Source organism: Eschrichtius robustus, chromosome X (genome assembly GCF_028021215.1).
Source record: "Eschrichtius robustus isolate mEscRob2 chromosome X, mEscRob2.pri, whole genome shotgun sequence".
NCBI classification, from domain to species: Eukaryota; Metazoa; Chordata; class Mammalia; order Artiodactyla; family Eschrichtiidae; genus Eschrichtius; species Eschrichtius robustus.
In genome coordinates, this window is record NC_090845.1 from 132,614,704 (window position 1) to 132,627,088 (window position 12,385).

Sequence of the window (12,385 nt, forward strand, 5' to 3'; positions counted from 1 at the left end):
GAGAGAATTATAAAATCAAATGAGGGAAAGAAAAGATGTCTTGGTTTTGGTAAATTGGAGATTTTAGATCAATGATGTGTGTGTGTGTGTGTGTGTGTGTGTGTGTGTGTGTATACATGCATGTAAACTCAATCGTAGAACAAGTGCAAAGAGAACTGAACTTGAATGCAAAGTTTTTGCATCTAATTTTATATTTATATAGGTGTGTATATGATGATATATTCTCATAAATGAAAAATCAACCTACATATTTCCTTTGAACTGTGATGTATAAAATAAAACGTAACATATATTTATTGCAATAAATGTAATTTGGTGTTTAGGTACTCTGGGAACTTTGATACTTCTGTAATGAGAATGTGAACAAATATGAAAAATAAATTTATAAATCTTAGGATGTAAGTTATACTCATTCTCACCCATTTCTTCCAAAGAGGGCATTTTCCCAAGTATTCAACTGGTGAGTTCCATAAATATGTTTTCAAAAATTGCATGGGACTTAGATGTCTCTCATGCCAAGTTGCTCATCTTTTAAAAACATCTCAATAGATACACAAGTTGTCCTTATGTACCCTTGAAATTCCATACTGGGACTATTTCCTTAGTATAGGAATTCCAGTGTGGTGATACACCTGATGAACAGCTTTGACCTTGTTTCTGGCTTCGAAGTTATTTAGACGTCAGAGATTAAGGTCATATTAATTTATGGTTCGTACTGTTTGCAAAAAGGAGAACATTATCTTACATAGATAATTCTGAAAGAGAAACATATGTAATGCACAATCATTGCAATTGCTCTTTTTTGTGTTGGAAGAAAGTCTTTCCTGTTTACTTTTTTTAAAATTTCAGCTTTATTGAAGCATAATGCTAATCTTCTCTGTATCATCCCAATTTTAGAATATGTGCAGCTGAAGCAAGCACTCCTTGTAATAGTTCTTTAAAAGAGACGTTTAAGTGAGAGTCCTTTATCCATAGTGCAGGCTATGCTGGGCACTTTTTTGGGAGCACCTGGGACTGAAACCAGTAAACTAGTTAAAAGTGACCTATGTAGTTACCACATTCATCTTTCCCTGGACCCTTTATAAACTTTGGGGGGCTCCCAGACTGGTATTTTTATCCCAGAGCTCACTAAAGATTTATTGTTAGGTTTTCAGATTTTCCTTTCTGTCATTCCTAAGTTAAAATGTCTTTGGCCATCGAAGGTGCTTGAGGCTGGGAGATAAATCAAAACAAAGACACGTTTCCAGTGATCCTAAACCTATGAAAAGCCCTGAGATGTCTTGTAATCAAGAAATCTGCTTCACTATATTTAACTCAGCATTTTCCAAACGTACCCAACCAAGGAACACTTCACTTTTACTTTTGCTGCACACCTTTTAACACCGTTTGGTGCTAGTGCTCTGTGGGAGCAATGACCTCTAGGAAAGCCTGGGTTACTTGTACTAGGCTATTTCATATATGTGAGCAATGGCATCTGGCCTTGGTATTCTGGAAATCCCCAGGAATAGGATCTGCCAGCCCTTTCTGAGCAAGAAGAACACCAGCAGTTAATCGCAACTCTTAGGAAAACAGACCATGAATGTTTGCATTGATTTAGGCTCTGGCAGGTTTGGAGGTAGCAAAAACTGCTGGGCTAGCTCCAATCGGTTCAGAAGCTGTCTTTCTAGGCTTAGCACTTTCTCTGCTGCTGAGACGAGGACAGAAAACAACCCAACCCCCCAAACCGAGAATGAGATTTGTTGACATGGTCCCCTCTGCTCTTCGATGCTGCTGCTCAGGGATGCGATTCGCCAGAGATCTCTCCCCTCCCCCTCTCCACTTAGTGGTTTTGAGAGGACAGACTTTGGTAACTGAGTCCATGTCTTTGGAGAGGAGGTGCAGGGGGACCAGCATCACACCTGTGGCAAACAAAGAGGATCCCCCTCTTCCAATGAAGCCTGGAAAGTGTGTTGCTTCGGAGAAGAGTTAAAGAAAAGAGTTTCAGAATATCAAGAGTTAACTTGATTTTTTTTTTTTTTTAAAGAATCCTTTGCTGAGCCGCAGAACAAATCCAATTCCATGTTTCGAGAACCCATCTTTTTCCACTGTAGAAAAGTGGGTTTGCCTAAGGTTGGACAAATTAACTTTTTTTTCTTAAGGAAACAGTAAAAAGTAATTTTCCCATACTGCAAAATTTTAAAACACTTGGCTTCAAGTTTCAGTGAGCTTTCTTTTCAATGAATATGATTTGCATTCTATAATACAGAATTTTTAAAAGTCAGCGTCTGTTTATATTGCATATAAGGTAGATCTAATGTGGACAGTTTCATACCAAATGTTTATCTTATGAGCCAGTGAAAGCTCGTAAATAAAAAACTTGAAAGTTTAACATAAGCCTTTTATTTAGTTGTGGTGTATCTTGGTCATTTTTATCAAATCTTTGAATTAGATGAGTGACTAGAATAACCTTTAGTTTCTATAAATTCTAATATAATGTGCAGTAAACTTGTACCCCCACGAGTAATAATGGAAGAGTTTTAAAGTGTTATGCAGATCTATAGAATCCAAGTCAAAGGATAAGTTATTACTCAGCTTTTGTAAGGGGCAGAGGAATGACTATGTAGGAAATCTAAAAGCCCTAGACATTTTAGGGAAGGAGGCATACAGATATTGACATGAAAGTAACATGGGGATAATCTTGATTCAACTAATTATTTATGTAATCATTTTCAAATTCCAATGCTTTAACCAATATTAAAGCATGATTACTTCATTTATTCACTTATCCAAAAACAATTTTTGGGCCAAAATGAGGAGGGGAGGTCCAAGGCAGGTGGGCAGGCAAGAAAGAGCTTCTTTATTAGCAACTCACTTTAGGAACAGGATGGACCCTGGCAGCCTGGAGTCGGCCCCGGAAGTCCCTGCCCGAGGCCCAGCTTATCCCTACAGGCTCCAGACCCGGGGAACCAATTCCCGGGAGCTTGGAAGCTGAGTCACGCAGCATGCAGCTGTGCAGTTCAGACTCCTGCACGCTGGTCTTCAGGCATCGCGGACCTCTAGGCCTGTGTGGACAGGGGCCGCTCACAGCCAATAGCCCATCTTCTTGGGGCCAGCGGTTCCCTACACAGAGAAAAAAAAGAGCTTCTCTTCTCCTGGAGTTTCGGAGGCTGTACTTTAGTGTTTTACATTATTTTTATTGTTAGACAACATTATGCACATTGATTTTCCTCAACGGATCGAAATTGAAGTTCTGTTGAAATACAGTGGATCAAAATAGTTTTTCTCTGATAATGGTTTGCTCTCCTCTCCTCTCCTCTGTCGCAGTTTAGTCTACTTTCTCTGTGGTTCTAAGACTGGCAGCCTGAGCTTTCCAATAGTCATGGAACCCTGAGCTTCACAGTGGCAGAGTTCAGGGGGTTGCATTTAAGAAAATGTATAGTTACTTTCGCCCAGGTGCACTCTTGCTACCCGTAACATCTGATTCCAGCTTCTGTGCCTCTATTTAGTCCTGTGTTCCCCCTGCGCTCCTCGTCTCTATTCCCTCCTCTCAGCTTCCAGAGCATTTTATATGAATTTAAATCTCGCCGCTTTTGACCTTGTAGTTAGTTATCTATTTACAAGCCTGATCTCTCAGCTTCATCTCTTTATACCCCAGAGTCTGCCATAGAGTCCACACTTAGAAAACTTCTATCAAATGTCAGATGAATAAATAGGATTTCACTTACACACAACTCCGCAGGAAAGATGTGTTATCTGATGAGGGGAAACTTATCTTTGCTTCCAAAATTGTGTCTACTTTTTACATAAGAGCTATCTGGTAAAGGGAACCAGGATATTAGGAGGTAGAATTTTCTCCTGTGGACCTTTTCCCTTTAACATGTTCTCTCTACACTATTTCTTACAGATGAACTATCTATTATACTTTTTGAGTTTCTCATTCTTAATTTTTGGTAAATTCCTGGGTTGATTCTTTTAGAGATGAACCAGTATTGGAACATGGGGACTAAATGATGAAAAGGGGGAGAGGAAAATAATAGGGTAGAAGAGAAAAGTGTCCATTGACTAAGCCTGGAAAGAGACGCAGCACACAACCAGCTTTGTTAGCTCAATTTTGCACAGTGTTAGTGAGTAGCTGAAATGGGGCAGAGTTGTGATGTGTCAAGGGTAGATAGGGACATTTTTCTGTTTAAATATCTGACTCTAGGAGACCTCAGGAACTATTCTCAACAATGTGTCCTTGGATCTTGAATGAGTCGAAGAGTCTTAGCCTTAGTTTGATGCCATGGTCCACTTGGATAATGGCAGCAACAAACACTCAGAAGGGCTCTGGGAGATCTCTTAGGTGGGAGAGAGGTGTAGCAGGGAGAGAGGTGTAGCAGGGGCTTGGAACCCATCATCTCCAACCACTGGAGGAAGGAGAGGTGGGAGGGAATTGATGGAATGCGCTTCAAGATTCTTACCACCTACAAAGCCCAAATGCTGCTGTGCTTCAGCCTTGACGCTGTCTAGAGTCTTGAAGCACACTGGACTGTCACTCTTTGCCATAGACCAGAGATTCTCAAATACTCAAATCTTGTGTCTCACAAATCACTGTCAAGGGACTGGGCTCTCACCAGGATAGAAACCAAACTCCTCTGTTTTTCAGCAAAGGGCATTGATGTGTTTAGACAGTTTGTCAGCATATTTATGATTTTTGGTGAATTTCAAGGACATGATCAATTGCAGAAAGGCTATTGGACATAAATGTGATTGCTACGGAACTTCAAAGTAATTTGTTGATAGGCTAGGGAACCAGAATTGGGAGAGACATGAGATGTTCATGCTTATTCCTAGTCAGTGGGAAGCTCACAGATGGAGAATGGAGGGGATGGTGCGAGGAGAGTAGATGGGAGACGACACGTGACATTTGCAGATGGGTAGTGTTGAAAGAGGGCCAGTGCTAAGTCATGGAGAGGCCATACGCTAGTGAGAGAATGCTCAGGCACTGCCACTGACTCTCAGGGTGGCCCTGAGAAAGTTAGCTAACCTCTCTGGACCCCATTTTCCTCATATATAAAATGGGCAAGATAATAATAGAGCCTGGGATGTAGTAAGTGCTTAACAAATGTCACCTAATGTTATTTCTATGTTTAACTTTTCTGAAAAGTCTTCTATCTTCCTACAGTTATAAAGCTAAATTCAGTAGATATGGTTGAATCCGAGCCCTATCCCAAGGGAGGTTATTGCTTAAATACAAGAATAACATAATGAGAATGTTTTCATCTCCAAGGATCTCCTATAGCAAGGGGCCTGAAGACAGCTTGCTAGCAAGTCCCACTCTAGTTTCTTTGTGATTTCAAAGAGGAAGGATAGCAATATACTCTCAGTAATTAAATTGAAAAATTTGCAGTATTTTTCAGTTCTACATGGTTTTTTGTTGCTGTTGTTTTTGTTTTTTGTGTTTTTGGAATTCACAGACTGTTTTAACTTGATGAAATCCTTTTTAATAGAGGGGTTATAATTAATGGTTTAAATGCTTCCCTTTATTGACTATGAACTTTACAAGAGCAGAGACTATGTCATCCTCATCTCTGGATTCCCATGCTTGGTATTGCCAAGCCTGGCATAATGTAGGCACTCTGTGAATGCATTTTGAATAAATGCAGTCCTTTAGTTTTTCAAGTTATGGTGCTTTCCATATGTCCTAGTCCTAAGAGAATTCAGATGAAGTTTAGGGGAAATCAAAAGAAGATCTAAAAGAGATATGGCAAAAATCTACTGATGCTTTATATTCATTCTCAGCTAGATTTTTAAAATGTCAATTAGAAGATTACAAATTTCATGGATTAATAGAAGATCAAGGTTGATATACAGTGCCATAGCTAGAAATGTAGGGACCACAAAAAATATTTTTGAGTACAAACTTTCCAAAATAAGTTCTGGAGATCTAATGTACAGCAACGTGACTATAGTTAATAATGCTGTACTTGAAGTTTGCTAAGAGAGTAGATTTTGTGTCCTCACCGCCCCCCCCACACCCCAAAGATAATTATGTGAGGTGATGGATGTGTTAATTAACTTGACTGTGGTAATCATTTCATAGCCTATACATATATAAAACATCACATTGTACATTTAAATATATACAATTTTATTTGTCAATTATACCACAGTAAAGAAAAAATAGAAATTTATTTCTGGAAAAATTACAACTCCCCTCCAAACGCCACAGTAGATCACTCTCATTGTGAAGTGAAGTCTAGCCCTGATAATAGAGATTGAAGGATGGGTCAGGGAAGGATAGTACCAGACAGGCCATCCAGAAGCACAACAGAAATATTATCCCCATGAATCTTCCATCATTAAAGCTCCTTTTCTCCATCTCAGGGGTTAGGGCTTCTCTAAGGATTGGTATCTAGGTTTAATACTAGGACATGCTTTGGGAATAATGAAAAACATTAAGTTCTACAGACTGATTGAATTCTACTTAAAATGTTAAAAATCTTGTTTGTCACCTGGATATCTATAGGGCTCATGTGCTAGTATTTTCATTGTCCAGCTATAGTAACTAGCAAACATACCATGCACATCAGAGCAGCAGAGACTTTGGATCAATTCTGCTTTTCCAGGAAGTGAAGTCCTCAGAGGTGCCTTGTTCTTTTAGTGGAAATCAAACCGAGGCTGCACTTCCTGTTGCCTTTCGGAAATGGAGGTAGCCCTGGACAGTTTAAGATAGTTTGGAGCAGCACTTTAAAAATGCCAGAAACTTGGAATCCATTTATCTTGTAAATGCTTCCATAGGCCATTACCCATCCTCTAACCCTTTGAAACGGTTTAAGACATGCTACGGTTGGTAAGCCTCACACAGAATTCACTTTGGACATTGAATAGGTTGGATTTTTTCAGAAAGTATGTATTCTCTAAAATCCTAGGACTCCTAGGGACCACATCCCTTTGATTTTTGGCGTTCTAAATTCCCACTTCTTCTCTTCTGTCATCTGGGTGTATGGGACCATACTCAGTCACTGCAAACTTTGCAAAGAAAAGGGAGAACTGTTAAGGTCAAATAGTTTGTGCCAACACTCTCACGAGAGGTAACATAAGTTCTCTATATCGTATTTTGTACTTATGTACATTTAACTGGATTAAACAAATACCCAGTGCTTTGTGTTTATGGAGAACAGTTCTAGGTACTTCAGGGTACAGAAAGCAGGGTAAGAGTCCAACTGCCCTGAGGAAGCTTACACACAGGGCACAGTTTGTGTAGGGGTCTTCAAAGGAAGATTTTTAATCACAGTTTCAATTTCAGTGCTTGTGATTGGTCTGTTCATATTTTCCATTTCTTCCTGGTTCAGTCTCGGCAGGTTGTGCATTTCTAAGAATTTGTCCATTTCTTCCAGGCTGTCCATTTTATTGGCATAGAGTTGCTTGTAGTAATCTCTCATGATTGCCTGCTCCTGCCGATCCTCCACGCCACCCCTCAAGTTCAGGCCCTTTCATCTCAAGCTCTGCAACCACTTCCCCCTTGTCCGTCTCCACTCTTACTCCCCTCCAGTCCATCCTCACCTCTCGGACAGCATGATCCTACACCAACCTAATCCTCTTCCTCCTCCTAAAGCCCTCCCCTGGGTCCTCTGCTATCCCAGACTGATGGAGAGGCCCTGATCTCTGCAGTAAGCAACTTATTTGATTCTCACAACATTTCTATGAGGTCTGCCCTAATGTTATCATCTCAGTTTCTCAGGAAAACGAGGCGCAGGAAGGAAGCCCAAGATCACCCAGCTAGTAAATGGTACATCAGAGGTTTGAATCCAGAGAGACAGGCCTTGGCGTTAAAAGCTGATCTTAGAGGAAATGCTTTCAGTTTTTCACCATTGAGAATGATGTTTACTGTGGGTTTGTCGTATATGGCCTTTATTATGTTGAGGTAGGTTCCCTCTATGCCTACTTTCTGGAGGGTTTTTATCAGAAATGGGTGTTGAATTTTGTCAAAAGCTTTCTCTGCATCTATTGAGATGATCATATGGTTTTTCTTCTTCAGTTTGTTAATATGGTGTATCACATTGATTGATTTGCGTATATTGAAGAATCCTTGCATTCCTGGGATGAACCCCACTTGATCATGGTGTATGATCCTTTTAATGTGCTGTTGGATTCTGTTTGCTGGTATTCTGTTGAGGATTTTGGCATCTATGTTCATCAGTGATATTGGCCTGGAGTTTTGTTGCTTTGTGACATCTTTGTCTGGTTTTGGTATCAGGGTGATGGTGGCCTCGTAGAATGAGTTTGGGGGTGTTCCTCCCTCTGCTATAGTTTGGAAGAGTTTGAGAAGGATAGGTGTTAGCTCTTCTCTAAATGTTTGATAAAATTCACCTGTGAAGCCATCTGGTCCTGGGCTTTTGTTTGTTGGAATCTTTGTATTTCTGCAGTGCCAGTTGTTTACTTCTCCTTTTTCATTTCTAATTCTACTGATTTGAGTCTTCTCCCTTTTTTTCTTGATGAGTCTGGCTAATGGTTTATCAATTTTGTTTATCTTCTCAAAGAACCAGCTTTTAGTTTTATTGAACTTTGCTATCGTTTCCTTCATTTCTTTTACATTTATTTCTGCTCTGATCTTTATGATTTCTTTCCTTCTGCTAACTTTGGGGTTTTTTTTTGGTTGTTCTTCTTTCTCTAGTTGCTTTAAGTGTAAGGTTAGGTTGTTTATTGAGGTCTTTCTTGTTTCTTAAGGTAGAATTGTATTGCTACAAACTTCCCTCTTAGAACTGCTTTTGCTGCATCCCACAGGTTTTGGGTCATCGTGTTTTCTTTGTCATTTGTTTCTAGGCATTTTTTGATTTCCTTTTCGATTTCTTCAGTGATCTCTTGGTTATTTCGTAGTGTATTGTTTAGCCTCCGTGTGTTTGTATTTTTTACAGATTTTTCCCTGTAATTGATATCTAGTCTCATAGCGTTGTGGTCGGAAAAGATACTTGGTACGATTTCAATTTTCTTAAATTTACCAAGGCTTGATTTGTGACCCAAGATATGATCAATCCTGGAGAGTGTTCCATGAGCACTTGAGAAGAATGTGTATTCTGTTGTTTTTGGATGGAATGTACTATAAACATCAATTAAGTCCATCTTGTTTAATGTATCATTTAAAGCTTGTGTTACCTTATTTATTTTCATTTTGGATGATCTGTCCATTGGTGAAAGTGGGGTGTTAAAGTCCCCTACTATTTTTGTGTTACTGTCGATTTCCCCTTTTATGGCTGTTAGTATTTGCCTTATGGATTGAGGTGCTCCTATGTTGGGTGCATAAATATTTACAATTGTTACATCTTCTTCTTAGATTGATCCCTTAATCATTATGTAGTGTCTTTCTTTGTCTCTTGTAATAGTCTTTGTTTTAAAGTCTATTTTGTCTCATATGAGAATTGCTACTCCAGCTTTCTTTTGATTTCCATTTGCATGGAATATCTTTTTCCATCCCCTCACTTTCAGTCAGTATGTGTCTCTAGGTCTGAAGTGGGTCTCTTGTAGACAGCATATATATGGGTCTTGTTTTTGTATCCATTCAGCCAGTCTGTGTCTTTTGGTTGGAGCATTTAATCCGTTTACATTTAAGGTAATTAGCGATATGTATGTTCCTATTACCATTTTCTTAATTGTTTTGGATTTGTTATTGTAGGTCTTTTCCTTCGCTTGTGTTTCCTGCCTAGAAAAGTTCCTTTAGCATTTGTTGTAAAGCTGGTTTGGCGGTGCTGAATTCTCTTGGTTTTAGCTTGACTGTAAAGGATTTACTTTCTCCATCAAATCTGAATGAGATCCTTGCTGGGTAGAGTAACCTTGGTTGTAGGTTTTTCTCCTTCATGACTTTAAGTATATCCTGCCACTCCCTTCTGGCGTGCAGAGTTTCTGCTGAAAGATCAGCTGTTAACCTTATGGGGATTCCCTTGTGTGTTATTTGTTGTTTTTCCCTTGCTGCTTTTAATATTTTTTCTTTGTATTTAATTTTTGATAGTTTGATTAATATGTGTCTTGGCGTGTTTCTCCCTGGATTTATCCTGTATGGGACTCTCTGTGCTTCCTGGACTTGATTAACTATTTCCTTTCCCATATTAGAGAAGTTTTCAAGTATAATCTCTTCAAATATTTTCTCCGTCCCTTTCTTTTTCTCTTTTCTTCTGCGACCCCTATAATTCGAATGTTGGTGCATTTAATGTTGTCCCAGAGGTCTCTGAGACTGTCCTCAATTCTTTTCTTTCTTTTTTCTTTATTCTGCTCTGCAGTAGTCATTCCCACTATTTTATCTTCCAGGTCACTTATCCGTTCTTCTGACTCAATTATTCTGCTATTGATCCCTTCTAGAGAAGTTTAAGTTTCATTTATTGTGTTGTTCGTCACTGTTTGCTCTTTAGTTCTTCTAGGTCCTTGTTAAACCTTTCTTGTATTTTCTCCATTCTATTTCCAAGATATTGGATCATCTTTACTATCGTTATTCTGAATTCTTTTTCAGGTAGACTGCCTATTTCCTCTTCATTTGTTAGGTCTGGTGGGTTTTTGCCTTGCTCCTTCATCTGCTGTGTGTTTCTCTGTCTTCTCATTTTGCTTAACTTACTGTGTTTGGGGTCTCCTTTTTGCAGGCTGCAGGTTTGTAGTTCCCTTTGTTTTTGGTGTCTGCCACCAGTGGCTAAGGTTGGTTCAGCGGGTTGTGTAGGCTTCCTGGTGTAGGGAACTAGTGCCTGAGCTCTGGTGGATGAGGCTGGATCTTGTCTTTCTGGTGGGCAGGTCCACGTCTGGTGGTGTGTTTTGGGGTGTCTGTGGCCTTATTATGATTTTAGGCAGCCTCTCTGCTAATGGATGGGGCTGTGTTCCTGTCTTGCTAGTTGTTTGGCATAGGGTGTCCAGCACTGTAGCTTGTTGGTCGTTGAGTGGAGCTGGGTCTTGGCGTTGAGATGGAGATCTCTGGGAGATTTTCTCCGTTTGATATTACGTGGAGCTGGGAGGTCTCTTGTGGGCCAGTGTCCTGAACTTGGCTCTCCCACCTCAGAGGCACAGCCCTGACGCCTGGCTGGAGCACCTAGAGCCTGTCATCCACACGGCTCAGTGTAAAAGGGAGAAAAAAAGAAAGACAGAAAGAAAGAAGAAGATAAAATAAAATAATTAAAATAAAAAATAATTATTAAAAAAAATTAAAAAGTAATAAAAAAAAAAAGAAAGAAAGAGGAGAGCAACCAAACCAAAAAACAAATCCACAAATGATAACAAGCACTAAAATCTATACTAAAAAAACCAAAAAAACAAAACCAAAACAACAAACAAACAAAAAAACCCAGACAGACAGAACCCTAGGACAAATGGTGAAAGCAAAGCTATACAGACAAAATCACACACAGAAGCAAACACATACACACTCACAAAAAGAGAGAAAGGGAAAAAAATATACGTATCGTTGCTCCCAAAGTCCACCTGCTCAATGTGGGATGATTCGTTGTGTATTCAGGTATTCAACAGATGCAGGCACATCAAGTTGTTTGTGGAGCTTTAATCCACTGCTTCTGAGGCTGCTGGGAGAGATTTCCCTTTCTCTTCTTTGTTCGCACAGCTCCCGGGGTTCAGCTTTGGATTCGACCCCTCCTCTGCATGTAGGTCGCCTGAGGGCGTCTGTTCTCCACTCAGACAGGACGGGGTTAGAGGAGCAGCTGCTTCGGGGGCTGTGGCTCCCTCAGGCCGGGGGGAGGGAGGATGTGGGGCGAGCCTGCGGCGGCAGAGGCCGGCGTGACGTTGCAGCAGCCCGAGGCGCGCCGTGCGTTCTCCCGGGGGAGTTGTCCCTGGATCACGGGACCCTGGCAGTGGCGGGCTGCACCGGCTCCCGGGAGGGGCGGTGTGGAGAGTGACCTGTGCTCGCACACAGGCTTCTTGGTGGCTGCAGCAGCAGCCTTAGCGTCCCATGCCCGTCTCTGGGGTCCGCACTGATAGCCGCGGCTCGTGCCCATCTCTGGAGCTCCTTTAAGCGGTGCTCTTAATCCCCTCTCCTCGCACACCAGGAAACGAAGAGGCAAGAAAAAGTCTCTTGCCTCTTCGGCAGCTGCAGACTTTTTCCCAGACTCCCTCCCGGCTAGCTGTGGCGCACTAATCCCTTCAGGCTGTGTTCACGCCGCCAGCCCCAGTCCTCTCCCTGCGATCCGACCGCAGCCCGAGCCTCAGCTCCCAGCCCCGTCCGCCCCGGCGGGTGAGCAGACAAGCCTCTCGGGGTGGTGAGTGCTGCTCGGCACCGATCCCCCGTGCGGGAATCTCTCCGCTGTGCCCTCCGCACCCCTGTGGCTGCGCTCTCCTCCGTGACTCCGAAGCTCCCCCCTCCACCACCCACAGTCTCCGCCCGCGAAGGGGCTTCCTAGTGTGTGGAAACCTTTCCTCCTTCACAGCTCCCTCCCACTGGTGC

General features: G+C 41.3%; 1 non-coding gene across 1 annotated transcript; it reads right to left on the reverse strand.

The window, feature by feature from the left end:
- Window positions 1-814: 814 nt before the first annotated feature.
- On the reverse strand, window positions 815-921 carry LOC137757501 (U6 spliceosomal RNA). Its single transcript, XR_011072352.1, has one exon. It is a non-coding gene; the product is annotated as a U6 spliceosomal RNA (small nuclear RNA).
- Between the last annotated feature and the right edge of the window lie 11,464 nt (window positions 922-12,385).